The sequence below is a fragment of the Melospiza georgiana genome, chromosome 9 (assembly GCF_028018845.1).
Source record: "Melospiza georgiana isolate bMelGeo1 chromosome 9, bMelGeo1.pri, whole genome shotgun sequence".
NCBI classification, from domain to species: domain Eukaryota; kingdom Metazoa; phylum Chordata; class Aves; order Passeriformes; family Passerellidae; genus Melospiza; species Melospiza georgiana.
The window spans coordinates 16677100-16700135 of record NC_080438.1 but is presented as its reverse complement, the minus strand read 5'-3'; the positions used below and the strand labels follow the sequence as shown (position 1 = coordinate 16700135).

The window sequence follows — 23036 nt, the reverse complement described above, 5'->3', positions numbered from 1 at the left end:
GTTTATGGTTATAAATATAGGAGTTATTTGACTTTCATTCTAATTTTTAATTGGCATTATAAATACGTAACGTACAGTCGAATCCCTGGTGCCCTGTAAATCTCAGCTTCCACAAAATAAAAGGCTACAAGCACCTAGCAGCATGTTGCACCATACAAGGCTTCCAGTATATGCTGGAAGTATTTTGCTTACCTCACTAAATACCAGAAGCAAATCTGGCACTAGATCAGTCAGTAACATCTTATTTCAAATATTTCTTGCTCTGCCTCTATTAGATTATAAGCAAACATCTGATTGGTTGAAAGCTCCTGCAGGGTCCCATCACATTTTACGATTGGCCCTTTCTCCATATCAGTAAAATTCAATCCCAATGTATTTCTAGTGCTAGCACATGTCAGAGGAATAAATTATTCTACAAAGGGATCGCTTTTTGCTGTAGTATGCTCTCATGTCCTCACTGAGGACAAAAGGAAATCAAGGCTTGCAGAAGAAGGACAATTTTGGTCAGCAGTAACAGCATTAGATGTGGATGTACTAGACCTTAGTTCAAGTCTGTTTCCTCTGTGCCTTGAGCAAGTGAGTGGGATTATTTCTATAAATAGGATTAAGAGCACTTACAACTGCAACTCCAGGATATTTCAGAGTTAAACAACTAAAGGATTTTGGCCTATTTAGATACTTTAATAACACAAACTCCCCAAAGCAGAGAATAATGAGAGTAATGTCTGATAAATGTTGCTACTCTCTTCTTTATATAGTGGGGGGTTGTGGCTTCTACAATTTTATAGCTACAAATTTGAGGAAATAGGTTATGGAAAGGTTAATGTAAGGTTTTAATCATAATTTTGATGACCATGTCCTAACAAAAGCCAGGGATTATTGCAATTAAAAAAGAATACCAAAATTCTATTTATCCATTGCCAGAACACAAAGAAATGCCACCATTAATTATACACCACATTGATTACTAAAAAAGTTGCCATGTATCCCTTTGACACAACAATCACAGGAATGGTGACATTATACCACTGTCCACCAATACTATCGCTCTACAACCTTCACTTATTGGTGCCATATGCTATTGCTCAAAATGTTAATCACATAGTTTGTGTAAACTGGAAGCAGAAAAATCTCACTGAAATCTGTGACTTGGATCTTTCTTTACCATCCTATAATACAGAGCAGAATCCTCCTCTTTGTTCATAAAAATATGCACCTATAAAATAATGTATGTACTGTCTGCTGAATATTCTCTACTATTCATGAAGTTAAAATTAACTCCTTATTTTAATTGCTTATCAGTTCCATAAGCATAATTCTCATGATTTAACTTGCTTTCATGGGGATCTGCTACCTTTCCATATAGAACTTCACATTTTTATGAATTTTTACTGTTTAAAATGTATATGTATGTAAATTATTATGCATCTGAGCCTTTCACATCAGAGGTACACTATAAATACTAAATCAACGTGGAAAACATCATGTCTGCTTTAACTTGACTTGATTATGGCTAAATATGAAAAAATAAATTAGCATTTTACTCTATTTTTAGTTGTCTTCATTGTATTATACTGTATATTTGCTTCAAGTGAGTAGATTAACACCTCTCCCAACTATTTCCTATAGGCTTATGCTAATAAAATATAACTTAAAAAAACACAAGGGACTAGTAAGAGAAAGTCAGGTGTCTCATACAGATGTTCCTTAACTGAAGGACAAATATGCTGGAAACCTTGGGATACTGAGTTTTGTCTTTTCTCAGAACAGATCTACCTATTGCAGCTGGTAAATGTAGCACAAGCTGGGTTAAAAAATGGCTGAGACAATACAAAGCTTTCTTCTAATTTAGATTATATTTTTGCTCATGTTTTCCATAATTTATTATTGATTTTTCTTAGATTTATTACCTATATTTGAGCTAGTGATTCAAGCGATTTTAAAAATAAAGCAAATAAAGCTACAAAATGCTGCAATTCAGCAATTATGCCAAAGACCATTTTTCTTCTTCATGGACGTGATTGACATAAGAATGTGACTCAGGAAGAAAACATTATTAATATGAAGAAAAGTTACAACTTTTGAATTATGTTGGGTCACTTTGGAAGTAATTCCCTGGGTTAGATCTGCATTGCCTATTCTGATAAGTATATATAGATTCTCTTTACACATTTTAGCTTGCTTAATAATTTTGCTAAATGCAGAAGAGGGGAAAATAAAGACATATTATTAATAAACAAGCAATTAAACAGGTTAGGGCAACAATGCAATGCTGGTCATTCAGGAACCCTGTGCTAATTTTAATTAGCTACTTTCCCTTGCTTTCAAATGTAATTAAAGCAGCTTAGTTGTGCTCAGTGATGCAAACCACCTTATTTAATCACTAACGTTATTTCCCTGAACTATTAATGATTTTCAAAATGCTTGTTTATGCAGAATTAGAACAGTAATTATCTTACCAGTTAATTTTGTACCTTCACATTTCACACCTTGCTCAAACGTCATTCATTTACCATAGCCTTTCTGTCAAAACAAAGAAATGCTTGTTCTAAATGTGCTTCTGACTGCCAAATTGAAAGCCAAGTTTTGTAACACTAATAAAGTAGCTCCCAAGTGAAACAGGTGTAGTAATTTAGACCCTTCCTGTCTTAAGCTTGCACGTACATGCTATGTCTTTTCTTTATTAGCTTTAAAATGAGAGCTTGGTGTGCAAAATAAGCTATTTAATTCAGACTTGTGGAGCAGAATATAATCTTTAATTTAAACTAGAGCCGTAAAAAAAGGCCTTTAATTTTAACTGGCATGTGCGTGTGAATTTGAATTAATAATCCAGAAAATTGAAACTGTTTTGCTGCTGTTGCTGGATAGTGACTGTTCTTCACATGCCCTTAGTTTTCACTCACTCCATTTCTCTCTCCCAGGCTTTGCTTAGTGCCTATTCCATGATGTTGCTGTCTTACAGAAAGGGAATTCTTATAAAAAAATATATAAAAAGCTCAGTTGATTGAACTCTTGCAAAAGTATATTGTGTTGAAAGAAATTTTTATGTCTGTATATTTTGGTTTACAAAAGGACTGTCATTGGTATATTCATTACATCTATTTAAGGCAGAATTTAAATACACCATGAATTTATAAATTCATAAATCATCATATTTTTTTCCTGTTATTTCTTTTAGTGTAAGTTAACAACTAATTGGCCTTTTAATCACAAAATACAACAGCCTTACAATCAGCGAATCACTCTTTCTCCTGACTCTTGTGAGAAAGGGAAGTCTTCTCTATTACCAGGAAAACTAAGCAACTGCCTAAAGTCATGAAAAGAAAATCTGTGGCAGAATGAGAAAAGAAGAAACTCCATCTTTCAGCTGCTCTGAACAGTCTCTGAGGTCTCCCACACTCACCCCAGCTGCGCAGCAAGTTCTGGTGGTGAGCACTGAAGGCTGCTGGTGCAGGAGATGGCTTGTGGGCAGATGGGCCACCCATCAAGAGTCATTCTGACTCTGCCCTCTTGGCCACATCAGAGTAAATATCTGTCTGTGCAATCCAAGTCAATAAGTTCAACATTCAATTCACAAAACTAGAAGACAGCCTAAAAATCCCACTGTAAATGAGGCCTATCTTGTATACATTGCATCTGTGGATGGCACAAATACACATCTGGCTAAATTCCTTCTGAAGAAGGGGACAAAAAAGACTGGACTTGATGCACTGCTTCTACTGCTCACATAATTTTTGCAGGAAGCATAATTGCAAACATAGTATAAGATTTCAGTTTCTTAAGGCTTGTTAATGCAATTAAATTTAAACACAAAAGCAGTGCATTTGACTTCCACTGGACCCCTTTCTTTAAAGGGCAAAGTTACCCATGTAAGAAAAAAGGATGGCTGGATGGACACCTAAGAAGAGGCCAACAATAATTTTTCATGTGTTCATGAGAGGTACAGAGTTACTACAGTCAAGATTTTAAATACTACATCACATTTTGCAAATATTCTTTCCAAATACATTATAAATCATACAAAAGAAAGCAAATCAATGTGCAAAAAAATGGTTTTAGTTAAAAAGCCATATTTTTTCAAAAAGCTTTACATGTACCTTGACAAAGCAGTTATCTTTTAATATATTTAAATGTATTATATTTTTCCAGAGATTCTATAAATTTGAGACAGCTAAAATTATTTCAATATTTTCAGAATACCCAAGATTCATGGTCTCCTGGCAACTAGCAATCACATGGCTGGAGAGGTTTTGGCCTACTGTTACAATGCCATTATATGTTTGGTTGATGATTTATTCAAGTCCAGTTGCAAACCTGCTGTTAGCTCCCTCATTGCTTTAATGCAGCCAGTCTACCATTCATAACTGTCAAGAACCAATTCATTGGGACTTGAGCTTATTAAGCACCCAAAGTGTGTACTGAACATATGCAGTTTTGTGCCTCGGAATGTGAATAAACACTATCCTTTCCATCCATTTAAATTGAGCCTCTGATGTTTTTAACACCATGCATTATTTTTATCTTGTTATCAGAATACTCAGCCATGAACTCCAAAGAATCCACTGTGCACAGCTTGGTGTTAGCAGGTGTCAGCAAGGCCTGGCAACCTCCTGTCTAACAGGGCACAGGCACAGAGGGAGAGGGTGGCTTAACACACTGTACTTGCAAAAAGTTACTGTGGGCACAGAGTATGAGCTTTATGGTTTCACACAGAAACGGAAGGACAGGCTCATCTTATGGATACAGCACAGTAGTTGGAGAAACAATAATGGACTTCTTTTCTTAAATACTGCTGTATTTGAAAGGAGAAAGATGGCTCTGGCAATTAAATGAGTAATCACAGTGGATATTTACCCTATTGAGGACAATATATCAATTCTCTTGGTCAAACATGCCAACTGTATAAATAATATAAAGAGGGAATGGGTTTTGAAAATAAAATATTACTTAACAAGTTCATTTATATTTTAATCTAACTCTGTTAATTCAATTGTCTCAAGAATGCATATTTGAATTGCAGGCTTTTATAGCTTTTCATGTTGAATAACATGGTAATATGATTTTTCTCCATTCTGTACACATAAGGAACATTCTAAAATGTGTAGCCTCAATTACACAGCAACAGTGTGGATGATATTTAATGCTAAACTGGGAATAAAGCTGGTTCAAACCATTTGGTTTAAAACAATCATAAACAGCCATTTTAACATAATGATTCTAGTATAATATACTCTGCTTAAATTTTAAGAATTGTAGTGGGGCAAAGATAACATTCTGAGCACTAATTTACTTTAAATTAGGACTTCTGTAGAATTCGAGTTCTGACAAAATAATAATTAAATAAAGTTTAAGGGGGTTTTGTTGGGTTTTTTGGTTTTTGTTTTGTTTTGGTTTTTTGGGTTTTTTTTGTTCTGACACAAAGGACTCAGTATTTCTTGAAAAGGAAATTATTATAAAAATGTCAGCAAGAATAATTGGAGGGTCAGGAGGTTTTTTCTTGAGTGTTTGCTGATGTTGAGCCCATCCCATCAAGAATTTCAAAAGAGGAATAAAATGGCACTCTATCTTCTGGACAGCTTGATGTTTGTCTTTGCTGTCAAGCAAAAGGGGATGCAATTCCATTAATACTGAGAAGATTAGAAAAATGCAGAAAATATGACAAACCACAACAATTCACAACCAGTCAACACATTGAGGGGTCTAGAGTCCTTTCGTACAGAGGGACTGACACACAGGGCCCCAGTGAATCAAGGTTGGTCACTAATTAAAAATGTATTTTCTTACAAGCTCTTCACATTTCTTGAAGAATTTAACATAAATAACTTCTTAAAATTATTCAAAATCATCATAGCATCCCTTAACTATACTACACCTTAACCTGATGCTTTAACAGAACAGGCCTCTGCTTACACTCAGGAGTGGCTGCAACAGGACTATTCTGCACTGCCCATGGGAGCCCTTGCAGGAAAACCCCTTCCAGAACTATTGGCAGAGTCATGACAGAGAAGTATGAACATATATGTAAGTTTTTCAAAAGAACAATTGCCCTGGAAAATGAATCATCATCTCTTTCCTACAAGACTTTCAGTTCAAACTTAGGCCTTCCTTTAACATAAACACAGTGGACACATTACTCCAGGCTGTTCCATTTGTTTTGTGGTAATGTAATGCAACTACATTTAACTAGCCATGAACTGCAAACATATACAGTGTTTGGGCTTCACCTTTAAATAAAGCTTACTGCTGCTCCAAGTTAATCAAAATCTTCTGCAAATTTGCTAATCTACTCTGTCTCAAAGCTTAAAGAAACTTCATCTCTGTATCTATTTTCATGGTTACTTACAGAAGTACCTATTCTTTGGAAAGTCAAGGTGCTGTGCAACAGTCCCGTGGTCTCTTTCAATGTATTACACCAAATGCAGTTCATTTTTCAGATGTGTGAAGCAATTCAGCACTGTCTTACTCTTCCTGAATGTTTAATGATTACTCAGAGGTGACATCAGAAGAAACTTTTGGTAGAACCAATACTGATTCTGTTTTTTTTTGCTGTGATCCCATCTACAGGAGATAAAGGTTTCGTGGAATAATGTCTGGATGTTTGCATCCTACTTTTCACATCATTAGTGTGATGATAAACACACAGAAACACCTAAATCTAACTCTGCACCAAACTGGCATTATATCTTAGCTTCCCTCATCAGATACTCAGATCTGTTCATTTATGCCGGGTATACATCTGTCCCCAAATACAGGAATGCAATGAAATGAATGAAACAAAAAATGATGAGTAGTAGTAGTAATTGCTAGTCTCCAAATTATTTAACCATTTCTTATTCAGAGACTTAATCTGGGAGATGTTAAATTAATCAAGGAATGCTATCAGGGAAGGGAGGAAAAGAATCTCAGTATGCCAACCAGGGCAGCTTTGCATTTTCAAGAAGGGTCTAATATAACTAAGGAATAAGCTATATATTTCTGTATTACCTGTTTCTTAAAAATTACTACAATTACACAGCCTCCTAAAATGGCTGTTCCCATCTCCCAGTTAGCATCATAGAATGAAAGATTGCTTCTTCCCTGTTCTGTAATACAAATTTCTTTTTCTACACACAGGAAGATCTTGCCCTGCACTTAGTGAACATAGGGAACAATCCTATTCATAGCATTCATTTAGAACTTACAATATTCACCCCTCAGTCTGTTCTTAGCTAGGTAAATCCAGAAGTTTCAAGGGAGCTTATTGCTCTGTTTCAAAGTCCTTATCTTGACCAAAACTCAGGCAGAGTATTGAATCTCAGGTCTAACACTTCAGGGGTAATTTTTTCCCAGAGTTTAAAGGGTTCTGATCATGCATTTTGTAATTAAACCCTGGGGTCTTTTTCCCCCAGTGTTTAACAAGATCTTTAAAATTCTAAACTAAATCTTCTGAATGCCTGCAAACTCTTCTCAACTGGTGTCAGCCAAAAATATTTTATTGATATCTGCTGCTATATCATCAGAGAGTAGAACTGGATCCATGAGACATCTTGGGGAAGTTTGTTGTGTACATCCCCAAACTGCAAAACAAAATATTGCTATCTTTCAGTATTTTTAAACATTTACATAAATGTTGTACTTAGCTTCAACTGAGTCATGGTTTCTTGCACTACAATCTCTATGTTTTAAATATTAAAATTACATTTTAATACATGGGGGGTTTTATTTCAATCACAGAGCAGATCACAGTTCTTTTGTGAATGAACATTAAGTGAAATGAAAGGCAAGGGATACCTCATCTGCCTTAAAAACTGATGAAAGATACAAATTAGGAGGAAAGTAAGAAAGTGAGGTCATCAACAAGCAGAATGCCAGGAAATATAACGGATAAAGCCAACTTTAAGAGCTGCCCATAAGACTGATCATAAACATGGCCAGTTAAATTTCCCACAGAATTTTCAAAGGCAGGAGGACTACACAAGCCAGGTAACAGTAGTAGTTTTGCTTTTATGTACAACCTGAACTCTCAACTCCCATATAATATGCTTGTTTATTGGAGAAAAAAAAATAATTAGTTCTTCCCTTACTCTCCCATACTTGAAAGACTAACAACACAATTAATGTGAACAAAGTTGGATTACTTAACACTGCTAATCACACCTCAGAGCCTTGGGTTTCCACAGAGGCTGAAATACACACAGGGACTGAATCTCCTTCCTATGTAGGATACTCTCCACAGAAGCCACCTCCTTCCCTTGTAGATCTCAGACCACATAGCCCTTGCCTTTGACTCATGCATTCTCACTTTTCATCTATTCACAAGAAGGTGAGTTTATATTTACCAGCTCAAGGCCCACAAAAGCAGTGTGACAGATTGCAAGTAGCGTTTCCACATCCTTCCCCATTAAAAAGTCCTTTAAAAAAAACTTGCAATCCATAAAATATCTACCCCATTCTTTACAAGTCTATTTCCTTTTTCCTTAAAAAAACAGTATTCTGCCATGAAGTCAGGTATGAGAGAACATCAGGTAAGCAAAGCATAGTTAATACCAACTTTAAATATGAAGAGACTAGCACACCTCTGTGTCATTAAAAAGGAGAACTACATTTGGTCACATGTGATGGGGGGAGGGAAGATTCCTCACTCAGGCAAATTCAAAGACAAATTTTTTCCAACTTCCACACAAAAAGCCCAAAGAGACTAAACTATTCATCAGTGATGGAGGAATATTTGTCTATTGCCTGTATGTATCAAAGCAGTTTTTCTCAATAGTGCAATGAACAATGAAACTAGAATCAGTGCACACATTCAGATGAAATGGATCAGTTGGTTTCTCTGTTCCCTTGCAAAAAGGGATATTCTGCACCTCTGTTCAGGGCTTAGGTCTCATCAAGAGAATGGATAAATGCTCCAGAGCACTTGTACATGTCTCCCTCACTACCTTGTGCATTCAGCCTCCATGCTCAGAATCGCTGCCAGATTAGATGAAAACCTGCAATATTTTTGTAACTATTGTGTTTTGACAGTGTCAGAGTTAAGTGATGTAATACCTAGGAAGCAGAGAGCCTCATAAATTGCATTAAAAGTTAAAGTTTCGGTGCAATGGCCAAAGGTGCATGAGGTAATGTATCCACAGTTCTCAATCACAGTCTCCTTTATTATGGCCTATTTCCATCAGTCTAATCTGAAATGAATGCATTAGGTTCTGTGTTCTTTACACAGTTGCTGCCAGCATCACTCTGCCCTTCCTCCTGATTTCCTTGGTAGTTTGGGAGCCTAAGGGAGGGGTGGATTAAATTGGAAAATATAAATAACAAATCAAAAATTAAAATTGATTGGATAAACAATTTCCCTGTTTCTTAATAAGTGATTGATTTTTTAATCAATATTCATTATTTCTCAGAACATACCAAACTGTTTATTGAATAAATGAATGGTTGGAACTACAATGACATGAAATCAAATAGGTGAACCAATTTCTTTAATAACATGGGCTGAACAGGCCACCTTATCTTACCTGGTTGAAACTAAAAGCCAGAAATTCAACACCATTGACTAGGTGATCCAAAAAAAAGGATGCAATTTGTTTTCATGTTTGATACACACAGGTGTAGAGCCACATGCTGATTTGTGCGATATTTCTAAATTGCAGTTGAAAGTTACTTTCTTTTTGATACAACTTTAGTGCTCTTTCTCACCATTCTTCATTAGTCAGCAGACTGCGAATCTTCTGAAATAAAATTCAGATCTGAAAAATGAGATCTGTAAAACTGTTCACTGTAAAGGCTTCAGGCATGGCAAATGAATTTCTCTAATAAGTTTTTATTCACTTGTATCAGATTCAGTGGTACACATATAAACTATATGCTACATCCTAATACATACTTTAGACTATTTCAATTTTTTTTTGGCATAATGTAAAAAATAATCTTTTGAGGCACAGAGATTCTGATGTTCCTTTTTTCAGTTGAAGAAAAAGCACTAGGGTATTAGATCACCACGAAATGTTTGCACAGTTGTTTAAAACAGAAGCAAGGATATTAATTTGGTTCTACATAAAAAAAAGATATCATTTACATGATCTTCAACTCAAAAAATTTCTTCTAGGATGTGGAAATATTTAACTTTCATTTGTACTCAGAATATACATGATTCTTCTTCTAATGAAAAATTATAAAACTGTACTAATCAATTGTTAATTAATTTGTAGGATGCTCACTTTAACATCTATTTTAACTTGTCACAATTAATTTAACATATGACCAAACAGCAATATAATTTCATTGCTCCAAACACATAAAAGTATGGAATAACCTGAGCAATGAAAGGATTTTGAAAGATTGCAGTTTCAGTTCGTACACTAATTCCATGTGTTCATTGTTGTCAAAATTAATTATACAGAAACTAAGTATCAATCTATTGTGTTATCATGTACAATAACACTAATGTAAGAAGAAGTTTCATTAAACACACTTTTGTAGATCACAGATTTCTGCAAATGATAAAGGCCTATGGTAAAACCAGAAATCTAACCTAAAATCTTAAACTTCAAATATAATTTCACTTTCAAAGTCAATCTATCTTACAGCACTGCTTCCCAATAATAAAGAGGTAAGTTCCACTGTTAACTCTAAAAATTGGCATTTTGAAAGTACTAACTATTGAAACGAAGCTGTTTCTTCTCATAATATATAAATATTCTGCAGAAATTCAATTCCAGTCACCAACCTGTATAACATATCAGGACTATCTGACAACATGAGTCAGCATCATTGACCAAAACACTTTCCCTTTATTCCAGGCATAAAATCCCAGGCACTAATGCTCTGGATTTATTCACAGAGCTTTCAGCTCCCTTAGTCTGGCATTTTGTACCATCCACTTTAATATACATCTACATAAGCTTGTTAGAGTCCTGTTTCCCTTTGGAAATTTTAAGATGTGCTATTTTTCCAGTATGAGCTTGCTTCAAGTGGCTATGGCTGTCCCCTCGGTTGAGGTAATAGCTTGGCAAAGCCAGCAGCAGAGGAAGTAGAGGCAGTTTGTGTCCCGGGCACTGGCCAGGAGATGGTGGCAGAGAGCAGCTCTCCCTCAGCCCCTGCAGCGCTCGCTGGAATCCTCAGAGACCCCGAGGTACTTTGGACACCTCATCACTGCCGCACAGCAATCTCCTGACTTGTGCCATCAACTTACTTTTTATATTTTAGGATAACACGACAAGCTCAAAACACTGATTAACATCCAGTTTGTTCAGTCAGATATGGGCACTTGCATGAACACACTACAATACAAGCTGGATGCACTCAGCTCTCCCTCTTCTGCTGAAGAGCCAAGTTTCTTGACATCAGTTTTGGTAGTGATAAAAATCAAACATTTTCTGGAGCCATTATTGCCTAAAATGTTAATGCAGTTTACTTTTTTCAACTGTGATCGATAGCGGGAGGAAAAGTGCCCATAAATTACTAAAGGCAAATACGATTCTATTAGCACTCAGGAGATTTTGCAACATTTGCCAGTCTGTTTTACTGGAAAAAAAATTAATTTGTTGAAAGCCTAGTTTTTTACCTGTCTTTGTCTTTCTCTGTAGAAGAAGGATATTTTTATCAGGAGTCATTTAGGAGATGCAATTCTAATGTACTATAGCTATAGGTTTCAATTAATGTTCTACCTCTCTGTCAGCTTTACATTCCATGTTTTATGAAATCATTAACTATTGTCATGTTTCTATTATGATACTATTAGGAAATAAAGAGATGTATGTAAATGGAGATGTAAAATAAATGTATGACAGTTACTAGGAGCAACATCTGTGCACTATCATACGTGTTTACACTAATTTTCTAAAGATTCTTCCATTCATTACAGAGCATTGTTACTTGCTCTGGCACAACCCTTATTTCCATGCATTTAGGGATTCAAGCAAAGAGAGGGTAAATGAGAGCCTAATCAATACCACTTTTCATTTTGCTTCTAATGTGCTGCCTTTCTCTTTCTTTTCTTCATGAACAAATCCAAAAAAGATCCTGACGTTACAGTCATAAAATGTAATTCTTCTGCAGAAACACAGACAATAATGCTCTCTGTATTCAGGCATATTGCATATTCTAATGGCATTTGGCTAAATTGAGTATGGATTTAACATCAAAGGCTTCATGAATTTTTCAAATGAGATATTAAAGTCAATATTTCAAGTGAAAGATATTTCAATTTAGTTGCATACACAACAATAAAAAACTTCTACAAGGCAGAGGTACTAGTGTCTATGGCAGTATTAGTTCATTCAGGAAATTATTAGTTTATAAGAAAATCAAACAGAAGGTTGTGATACAGCAATGACACTGAATAAATTAGACTAACAGATACACACTAACGTACTTTATCTCTTGAAGTCTGAAGCAGAACTTGCTACTGGCATGTTCAGTCCTTCAAGCAGGGCTTCATTTGGGGATATGTTATTTATTTATTTATTTTGTGAATTCAAATGGTTCCACCTAAATTTGCATTCAGAACCTCAGAAATCTGCTTACATTCATCACTGAAATGGTTAGGCCTACTGTATGCAAGAAACACCCCGGTCCTCTTTAGATTTTAATTTAAGTGCATTTTGCTCCATATTGTCAACGCTTATGCAATGCTGCTTCTGATTTCCCACTGAGTTACAAAACATTCAGACTACTCAGTGCTCACAAAGAGTCCACTGAGCTCTGACTACTTCTATGCACTGGCAGAGATAAAGACTTACAAACAAAATAACACAGTCTGGTCGTTCTTTGCCTTCCTATTTTGGGCAAGTGGAATGTAGCAAAATGCCCATTAAATCAGGAGGATGTTGGATTATGATACCATTACATATCCCTGAGGAACACATTTGTGTCACCTATGACTCCTGGGAGAGCTGGATGCCCCACATACATGTGCTCCTAGTGCAACTTAGGCAGCTGCACCACAGGGGCATTGTGCTGCTCTAAGGCCAAATACACCATTTGTTCACATACAAATAACAGAAGATACCAGAAACTACAAATATATACTGCAATGAATACTGATTTCACTAGTAATTCTTATATTACTAAAAACTAATTATAATTGGGTACGAGGGGAAAGTTACACTGATTTAAAACCTTGACTATCAGGTCGTTTGGGCCAACAAATTATTACAAAGAATTCTGATCCTAAAAGCACTTCCCTGAAATTAGCAGGTTGTTTGTCTCTACAATATTCAGTCAAAGTGTTTGCACTTACTGTGAGACTGCTCCAAGGGCTCACAAAGAAAAAAAGCTGGTGCTAACTAAAGGTTAAACTCCTAGGTCTGTTTCTACCATGGCTGCAGGAGTGACAGCAAATGCTGATCTGTAAATCAGGACTAAACAAAGCTAACAGCCTCGTGGGGAACTCTTGGACAGACTGGGACAGGCCATCCTTCCCCCATTTAAACACTACCTAACTTGTAGCACTGCTCTTGGGGTCCTAGACAGCTCTTCGTTCACCTCTGAGGCTCTTCTGAAGCTCCATGTTCAAAGCACAGTAATATTTCCATGAAATGAGAAGTGTCACCATCTCAAATGCAATCAATCAGGGACAAATATCTTCAGAAACAGTACTCTCATAAAAAGTATTTCTTGTGGTAACAAAGGTAAGGCAGAAGCCTTGTATAGATAATAAGATCCAATAATAACTAGAATCGTATTTTCAAAATTGCCTCTGGGGCTGGGGAATATGGTTTCCTTTTCTTCTCTTTTGATTTCTGGACATCTCTGAGATTATTCTGAAAACTACAATTCATGCTTAGTGAGGCGGTAGTACATCCAAAAACTTCCAGTTGAAATTATTGAAATTTTGCTTTTTCATGACATAAAATGACCAGTTAAGAAGAAAGATTCCCCCATTATGTCCACTCTGTCTGAGAATAATGCTTAAGGAATGATCCTCTGAATTGAATAATTTCCCATTTTCCTTGTTGATTTTAGGGATGCAGATAAAGTTAAGAGTACATCTCTTGCAAGATCTGTGTCAAAATGAGAGTTCAAATCCTTCTTTAGAGCACTGCTAAATAAGCAAAGAATATTTGGAGTTCAGATCAGAAGAGGAGACCAAACTGTAGGACTTAGTCTTGGACAACCAAATGCTATACCAAAATCAAAATCATTCACATATCATGCTGTACGTACCTTTTGTGTTTAACGTAAGGTTTTATTGAAAACATATGAGTAGATTAACCATAGAAATAAACTGAAGAAATGGGCTACCTAAAATATGCTTTTGACTCTTTATTAACTGGTGATAATCTGCACTGATTTGCATTGCAATTCCATTGCAGATGTTGCTGACATTAAGACTTATGACAAGGAAACTACAGAAAAAGCTGATTTAAACAGGTATTTCACATTAAGTCAACAACATATGCAGTGCATAACATCTTCCATGGGGGTTTTAAGTGTTCAACCTAATTCTTTGCAATTTCATTATTGTTAAAAATAAGGAGTAATGAAAGTCCAATTGACAGTCACTTGGTTTTCTTTAATTTCTAAATTTTTTTGATTTGCTCTTGAACTTTCCTTCTTGATGGAGTCTAAAGGACCTGTAATTATGCAGTTTGACTGAAACTCATGGCATGGGAAGGGACGGTTACATTTTTTGAATCTACCATTATTACAGCAGGAGCAAGCACAGCTGCTTTCAGACTTGTTAATACATTCTGTAGGGGATGAAAGCCTTGGAAAGGGTGGTACTTGTGTGAATTTCCTCCCCCTCCATACAACAAATGGAGCTGGCAGTCCACCAAAGTTCCCAACTAACACTCCTGCACTGTCTGGCAGAAGAAAGTGTGGCACTTGATTAAGGGGAAAAATAGTGCTTTTGGGGCACTGCATAGAATAATCTTCAACACAGAGGAAGAACCATGAAGGATGAAGGACAGAAAGGTGGGGAATGTGTGTTTGACTGGGTGAAGAAATGATCCCACTGTAAGGCTTTTTCTTTCTGTTTGATATAGGCCAGGTCTACAGCATTAGCTCTCCATCTAGGTAGAAGTAAGATACACCAGGACTCTCCACAGATTCTTTAGTCTATATCTGGGAAATGCATTTATTATGAAGTGTTAGGTGGTTCATAGTGCCTGTGATAGTCCTCCAAGATAGGTTGGATTTTACATGTTTTTACAGTGACAAAGCAGGAAATACCTTAAAAAAACACAGTATTAGTCAGTAGAAATCAAAATAAGAAGCCCCATATAGGTCATCTGAAAAGCCTAAAAAGCAATCAAAAACCAAACTTACCAGGCACACAAGAATAGGAACAACCTCAGTGCAAAGTATAATGAACAAACTCCTCTAATAATGTCAACTACACAGATGCTTGCTCCATCAACTCAGTCCATATTTTGAAAGCCACACAAGATCGATGAAGGTAACAGAACTTACCCAACTTCTGTAGTTCAGCAATGAGCTCTGTGTGTTTGTCAGTCCAGCTCCCTGGAAAAAAGAAGTGTTACATGTCAGGAATGAGTCCAGCAATTATCTTCTAACACAGAAGCAATGCCAGCAACATTCTGGTAATGGCAGCATTAATGCTAAAAGTTTACATTTTCAAAAGTGAAAACATTCACAGACACAATCTGGATATTTCAACTGTCACAGGCCTCAGCAATCTGATATTGCTTAGCCTTGTGGCCAAGGCATTAAGACACTGGTATCTATCTGCCACAGAGAACATATCTTCTCAGTACTTCCCTTAGAAACTTAATAATTAATCCATCAAAACTAGAAAAATAAAAACAAAGGCCATGTCATTATTAACAAATAAGAAACCAAAAACATTTACTTATTTTGCTAAAAATAGATAATGAAAATATTTTCTACATTATGGTAAGATCAGAAAACAACATAAAGCTGTAAAGTTCTACAGTAATTCAAATTCATTGAAGTCATTATAAATCCCAAAATATAGAAAATAACTTAAATGATTGACCAAGTAAATGAATTAGAGTTACCTGTCAAAACAAAGCAAAACAAAACAACAAAAAAAGGACAACAAGTACATGCCCACATAAAAAGGACAAAGCATCTACTATATGAGTGTAATCAAATGCAGGTTTGTACCAGAAATATAAATAGTACAGATTGGAAAAATACTTGAATAATGAAGTATTTCATGCAATTCCAAGGAAAATTAGATGAATGACTGAAAAGGATGGAAGTGTACACAATTTATTATATAGAACATGGTAACACTTGGCTAAAAGAAGTGTGGAGTTCCTCACTTTAATGAGCACAGTCTTTGCTCACAAATTAAAAATAAACAAATAAAAAAGATATGAGTATGATCTCACTTATTGGCAGTTGATCAAACTGCAATTTTCCCCAAGAGCTGGGAAGCCACTGCCTTATAACACATCAAGAACTCCTGCATATTGAACTGATCTGTGTACAGACTGACTCCTTTTCTGTCTACAGCAATTGTTTTTCCTATCAAAAATTTGGGTTTATGGAAATGACAACTTAATGGTTAACTGGAAACATAGCAGGACGTTAAAGTTAAATCATGCTCACTTGACTTCAGCGTCTCATTGTACCCCCACTGAATAAAAGTATTTTATAAAAAAGTTTCCTTTCACTGAGGGTTGTACAGCTGGTCCAATCTCAGTGCAATGCTGCTGATGTTAGTAGCAAACTTGAATAGCTACATACAACAGTTTAAATCTCTAACATACATATATTACCATAACTGAACCCAGCACTTTTCATTAATCATACAATGGCATGCTGTTTCATTTACAGCCAGCTGATTAAAATACAGATATATTGTCCTGAACATCACAGAAATCATGGGCACCCAGCCATTGTTTCCAAATAGTGTTTTCTCAGCCTTGTTTCACTCCTCAGCTACATATTGCAGATTACAAAAATTATTAAAGATTCCAGCAAAGAAATGGACAACAAAGGATCCTAAATAAGAGATTGAAAGGCATAAATTTTCTGTTACAACAAGGATAAAACTTCAGGTAGAGAAGGCCTACTTCAGTGTCCTCTATTACTGCAGCATTTCAAACACAATCAAAGAAACTAATTTGAGTTTTTGATAAGGAAAACCTGAAAATAGCTTAATAAGCTATAGATCGAAACATGTAGCTTTAAATTTTTATTTACATGAGTCCAAACACCTAAGAATGCTTGGAAAACAGGCACATCTACGCTGAAAACAAAGTTATTTGAAAGTGGGTCAACAATCTACCTCTCAAATCACTTATCATCCAAGTCTGTGTGAATCTCACGTGACTCTTACTGAAAGAGAACAGGTGAGACCCCAAGTACAGCTTCATGTCTGACCTATGTCTCTAAACATATCATTTACTCAGGGATTGTATCTCAATTCAAATGTATAATTTTGGAGTATTTTTCAGAAGGGACGCAATGGATGTATCACTAAGCTTCTAATTCTATAAATAAGGCAAAAGTCTAAAGCACCATAAGGAGTCTTGCCCACCATGAGACAGGATTAGTGATTATTTCTCTAATACTCATTGTCCCCCAGTGCATATATACTGCTACATATTTATTATAAGTTACCTGTTTATAATTATAATTTATGTACACATTTCCACAAATTTTCTTGGAGAATGGCATTTTGGTGTGAACTGAATGCAGAACGAGGAACCAAGAGCTTCTCTGTCCTGACCTTCATTCCAGTAACAGGATCTTGACTTTGCAGCCTTCAGCAAGCCACTTTCCGGCATTTGTAAAATGAAGATATAAATACCTGCCTGGTTACCTAGAAAAGAATACTGGAAAACTAGTTGGCCTTCACAACCAAAAGCCAAGTCTGAAAAATTCACAGTGAATTTGGCAAGGAAATATTGCACAGTGCACTGCAATCCCAGCGTTGCTTTGGCACCTTATGGCATTTTTCCTGCATGATTTCCAGGCTGAGTTTAAGTTTGTTTGACTTCCAAACCTGCAGACAGTTATGGCTGTTAAGCCACAATCACAGAATTTGTCTCCCTGACTTCAGGAGGATTAATTAATGCCTAAAGGTAAGGAATTAACCAAATGCTTGTAGAATGAAGACTTCATTTGGTGAAGGGCCAATTTTCCCGATTGATAATGTATAAATAAAATAATGCCTAATTTGCTACCATTACTAATGCTTTATATTCTATATAATTGGAAGCAAATTAGCAATTTATTTTAAATTGTTTACATACAAATCTTATTTTCTTTAAGAGTAGAAATCGACGGCCATTTCTCTTCTAATTTCATGATGTCGTTACATATCACAAAGACTAAGCATAAGGGGCTGTTTATTTTAAATTATCTCACTATGTACTGAAGTTCAACATTTGATAAAACACTACCCAAAAGAAATAAAAACAAGTAGATAATAATCAAATATAATCTCATATTTTTATTAATCTAGGGCAGTTTCACATTTGATGCACATACAAGAATTTTAAAGAATCTTTTTTGAAAGTATTTTGAAGATACTGCTTGTATTCTCCATAAAAATGATAGGAAAATGGTTCATGTAACTGGCAATGTTATTAAGTAATATATATAGTTAACATTACTTTTATCACCGTATTTCTCAAAACAACCTGATCCTTTTTATTCAAAAGGAAGGAAAAAAGTCTCACAAATACCAGTTAAAGACTGATTCTCTCAAAGATGACTCAGTGAAAAATAATGACTGACTGTTAAGACCTTATATTTGTGAAACATGAAACAGGTCATCAGCAGGAGTCCACAGAAATCCAGCTATACTGTTTTCACACCAAGGGTCACAATAGCCTGATTTTCTTAAGGTTCTTGGTTCTCTCTGAGCCTCACTCCTCAGCTGAACATATGTGAATATCATTCTGGGTCTATCATAAGTTAAAGCATAATTATTTGTGTGTTACAGTGGTATGGGCACTTGCCACAGTCAGCAAAAGCAAAGTTACTACTGTTAATCATGTGTCTTTCAGAGCTCTAATTCTTGCAAGTACCATGTCATCACCTCCCTGTGGAACAGCACATGAATAAAAGAGGCTTTTTGTGAGGTACACAGTGAAAACAAAGCCCATCAAGGCAGATAAATTCTTCACTGCATAGATTATCAGACAAAAATATCACAAACAAATGGAAGTCAATGGAACTTTCCAAGCTTGTGGGCCGAAGGAAAATAACAGGAAAAACTACCTTCCCTGCCTTCCTGGATTTTTTCAAATGCTGGTATCACCCATGTTTCATCCCTAACAACTACTTCCTATGATTACTGTCAATTCTTCTCAGTTGTCCATGACAACTACATCTATCATAATCTGGAAAAGCAAATCTAAAAAATTACGTCCTTTGAGTCTAGAAGACAAGTCCTTTTTCTTCAACTACTCTTGGATTAAGTTCCCTGTCCTTGACTGAGCAGTAGGTGTTGTCAACAACTTCTATCCTGTGATGACTGAAGTTTGTCCAGGATACACAAATCTGTTAAATCCTTACTACTCCTTCACAGAAGACATCAGTTCACATAGAAATTATTTGCAAGAATACAAATTACCTCATTTGCAGTCAAATTAGGAATAAAAGAAAATTTAGCAACGGCAAAATAGTTTCTAGGCTCCTCTCCAACCATACAATGGTTGGATATATAAATGTACATGGCTTTCTCTCATCTGGGGGATTTATACCAATCATGAGATTTTTGATATTACATGCATTTTTCAAAACTTCCTAGAAATGCTGTCCATAATTTGAAAGATAATAGAAAGAATTTTATCTGTTAATACACTCCACTCCCCAAAATGCAGTGGCATAAACACTAATGTCCAACATACTGCAAGGGGGAGTAACATTGAATATTCTGCTTGACAAAAGTCAGGCTGCCTAAGGAACACTCTTCCATGCAGTTCTGGATCCAAGTAACTCCAACAACGTCTGTTTTCTAAGAAGACTACATCCTTAATGGAAAAGCTGCTAATAGCTGTGTGTTCATTAGACTTGGAAATGGAGAGTCACTCCTCTAGCCTGGAGCCAGAAGGTGGGCTATCTTGGAGGCAGGGTTGATAGCTTTTGAATACCAGATGAAGTCTATGGATACAAGACTGGTGTCAAATGACAAGAGCCTTAAGCAGATGGATGACAGTGTGTGTGCACTATAGGCTGTTGTTAATTTACTAGCTAGAGATAATGCTTCTATAAAATTAAAAATGAGTCACTGGAAAACAGCCTGAGAGGCCATAGCCTGCAGATTTCAGGCCTCCTGGCAGGCATGCATTGTGGGGGATATGTTTTTATAGAATTATGAAAATTAAAATTGCATGTTAGAGAGAAAGAAAATGTAATTGTTTCTCTTACTAGCTATTTAAGCTATTCATAGTTTGGATTTGTTATTCACAATTACATATTCAGTAAAATGGAATAAACTACTCATAGGAACTCAGACAAGATACACATGAGCAATGGCAAACATATATAATATTAATGAATTTTCAAGTGTCAATATGTGGGGTTTAAGTCCGGAACTATGCTTCCATAGTTTTAGCATGACCATATACAAAGTCCCTCCTTTACACTATTGCTCTGCATAGGACTTTTCACTGCTATTGGATTATGTTGGAAATAACCTTTCCTCTGCTTTTATCTTGGAATGAAAATTTCATGTTTTACTTCTTGCAAGACTGTCAACAGATTTATGTATCATAACAGAGACGAGGCTGTCTCATTGTTTCCTTGCTTCAAATGTGGGACCAGATGTCAGATTCGATGTAAAATTTTTGTGAGAGTCCATTTTGATAAATAAGCAACTTTATCACCAAAGGCAAAAAGAGGAATGGTAAAGAATAAGTACACAGGTCTTAGCATGGTTCTCATGCTACCATTCACTGGGAGGGATACCCCTTACTATGCCATCTAGAACTTTCTGGGCCACTCAAGATCATCTAATCTTAAGAAAACAGTGAAAAATTCAAGCAATCTGCCATCGAAAGAAGCTGGATCTAAGCTGTCTATATAGCCAAAACTGTTCTTGATCCCTACATGTATTTATCAAAGGCCCTAAAACAATTTAATCCACTGCCTGACAACCAAATTCCCACAGATGTGCAAAATATGCTGTAGGGAAAACAGTTCTAATGCCTAGACAATTCCTTTAATGTTTTCATCTATCCAATGAAGAAGTAACAATGCCTTGCAATTTTTCAGTACTTTTTGCCCCTAACACTGTTGGTGGATATATCCCTTTGGATAACATTGCCCCTAGAATCCCAGCTTAACGACAAAAAATAACCACAGTTAGTGACAAGGTCAGAAGAAACCAAACCTTGCGGTGCCCATTCAGGGTTCATGTAGTTTTTAATCCACAACCCCAGAGAGCTGATGTGGAAAGCCAGCTACACTGTTCCACTACCTCAGCACCACAGAGTCCAGCAGTATTACTGATGGTTTACATGCATGTGAATGAGGGCAGAATTAAATATGACATATGTAAAGAGATGTTCTTCAAAGCTTAAAAAGAGATGAGAGGAAGGAAGGGGAAGAATATGCAGACAATGAATTAGTTATCCTGCATAATATACTACAATCAAGGTCACATGTAAATGTTTATGTATATAAATACATAATACTGCCCATGCAATATTGTGCCACTTCTTTTCAGGCACTGACACTGTCACTGACAGAGACCTCTGTGCAGCAACAGACTGCTGTTGCTTTAGAATTTTTCAGCTTTAGAAAACTTTAATACAAAAATGTCTACCGTAGAGACTTGAGCCATGAGCACATCCAAGTATTACAGTGCAGCACCTCGCATTTCCACTTGAAGGTGAAAGGCTGACTTTACAAAAAAGTTTCTCTTTTTTCAGTCCTATGCAACACCACCTGTCTCATCAGCAGGACCACTCAAAAGGGATGGGCCTCAAGGCACCTCAGTCCCAAGATTCTCCATGCCTCATTCTTCATCCACGCTGCTAGTAATGTACCATCACTGGCACAGTTACACCTGAACACTCTGGTGCTGCCAAACACCTGGCTTTATTTTCCACTGTCCAAATGAAAAATAAGCATAATCTGCTATTTGAGGATACAGCAAATGAGGGAGTTCATGACAAATTGTGTTGGTTTATGCAGAATAGTGATAATAAGATACAAATGAGAATTTTTTGCTTAATGAATAATACTAATCACATTTCAACAAATGCTGTGCCCTTCTAATTAGAGAGAATGCATAAAATCAGCTTAATTTATTCGTGACTAGTTATACATAGTTTAAATATTTACTAGAGATTTACTGTAATGTTTGAAATTATTTTACACAGCTCTTGCAGTAAAACCAGACCTAGTAATGTGAAAGAAGTTACAATTCTAACTTCTGCCCTCCCTTTTGTTTTGTAGCATGTGATGTATGCCCTCAGTTTTCAAGACGCAAGAGAAAGGATATTATTGATTTACATGTTAATTCTCCAACTGTTACTAATTTTGCTTGATTCCTGCTTCCAAAGTTGCACTTCCAACATTCATCACTGTAGTACACTAGAGGGGCTGAGCATCTTTTTCAATAAATTACAGGAACTATGACTAATTATAGTGATATTAACTATGCAAAGTAATGTGTAACTTAAAATGGATACGTTTATCATTTCAAATTATGCTTTTGACTCTTGATGGCCTAATACATGGATGCTTTTCCTTTTTTTATACAGACTATGAACTCTGCTATTTTTTCTAAAAATCTGTTTCACAGATATAGGCATACCTTGTGAATTTGATGAATGGAACCAAATCATTTACATCTCATGTAATGCCTAGTGGGTAGAGGATAAGATTAATACCGAGGGCAACTAGGGCCAAATCCTGATTGTTATAGCAAAGAACTGAGGATTCAGCTTGAACACTGCCATCAGAAGGTATTTGCCTACAGGATTTGTACCCTATTCTTTGTCTTCCTATTTCTAGGAAGCTAATAGTGCAAGTTGCTTGGCTGATAATACCAGCATCATCAAGCAGTCACAGCAAAAACAAGTGCAACTGACTTTGGACAGTTTAGAAAGTATATTACACAGGTTTAAAATACAGAAGCTTTAAAACAATGGCAG

General features: G+C 36.0%; 1 long non-coding RNA gene across 3 annotated transcripts in view; it reads right to left on the bottom strand.

Annotated features, from left to right (window-relative positions):
- Window positions 1-23036, bottom strand: part of LOC131087055 (uncharacterized) — a 430836-nt gene that overhangs the window by 289515 nt on the left and 118285 nt on the right. For all 3 annotated transcript variants that reach the window (XR_009114830.1, XR_009114831.1, XR_009114832.1), the window contains one exon: window positions 15397-15447. This is a non-coding gene — a long non-coding RNA (uncharacterized LOC131087055). The remainder of the gene's footprint in view (window positions 1-15396; window positions 15448-23036) is intronic.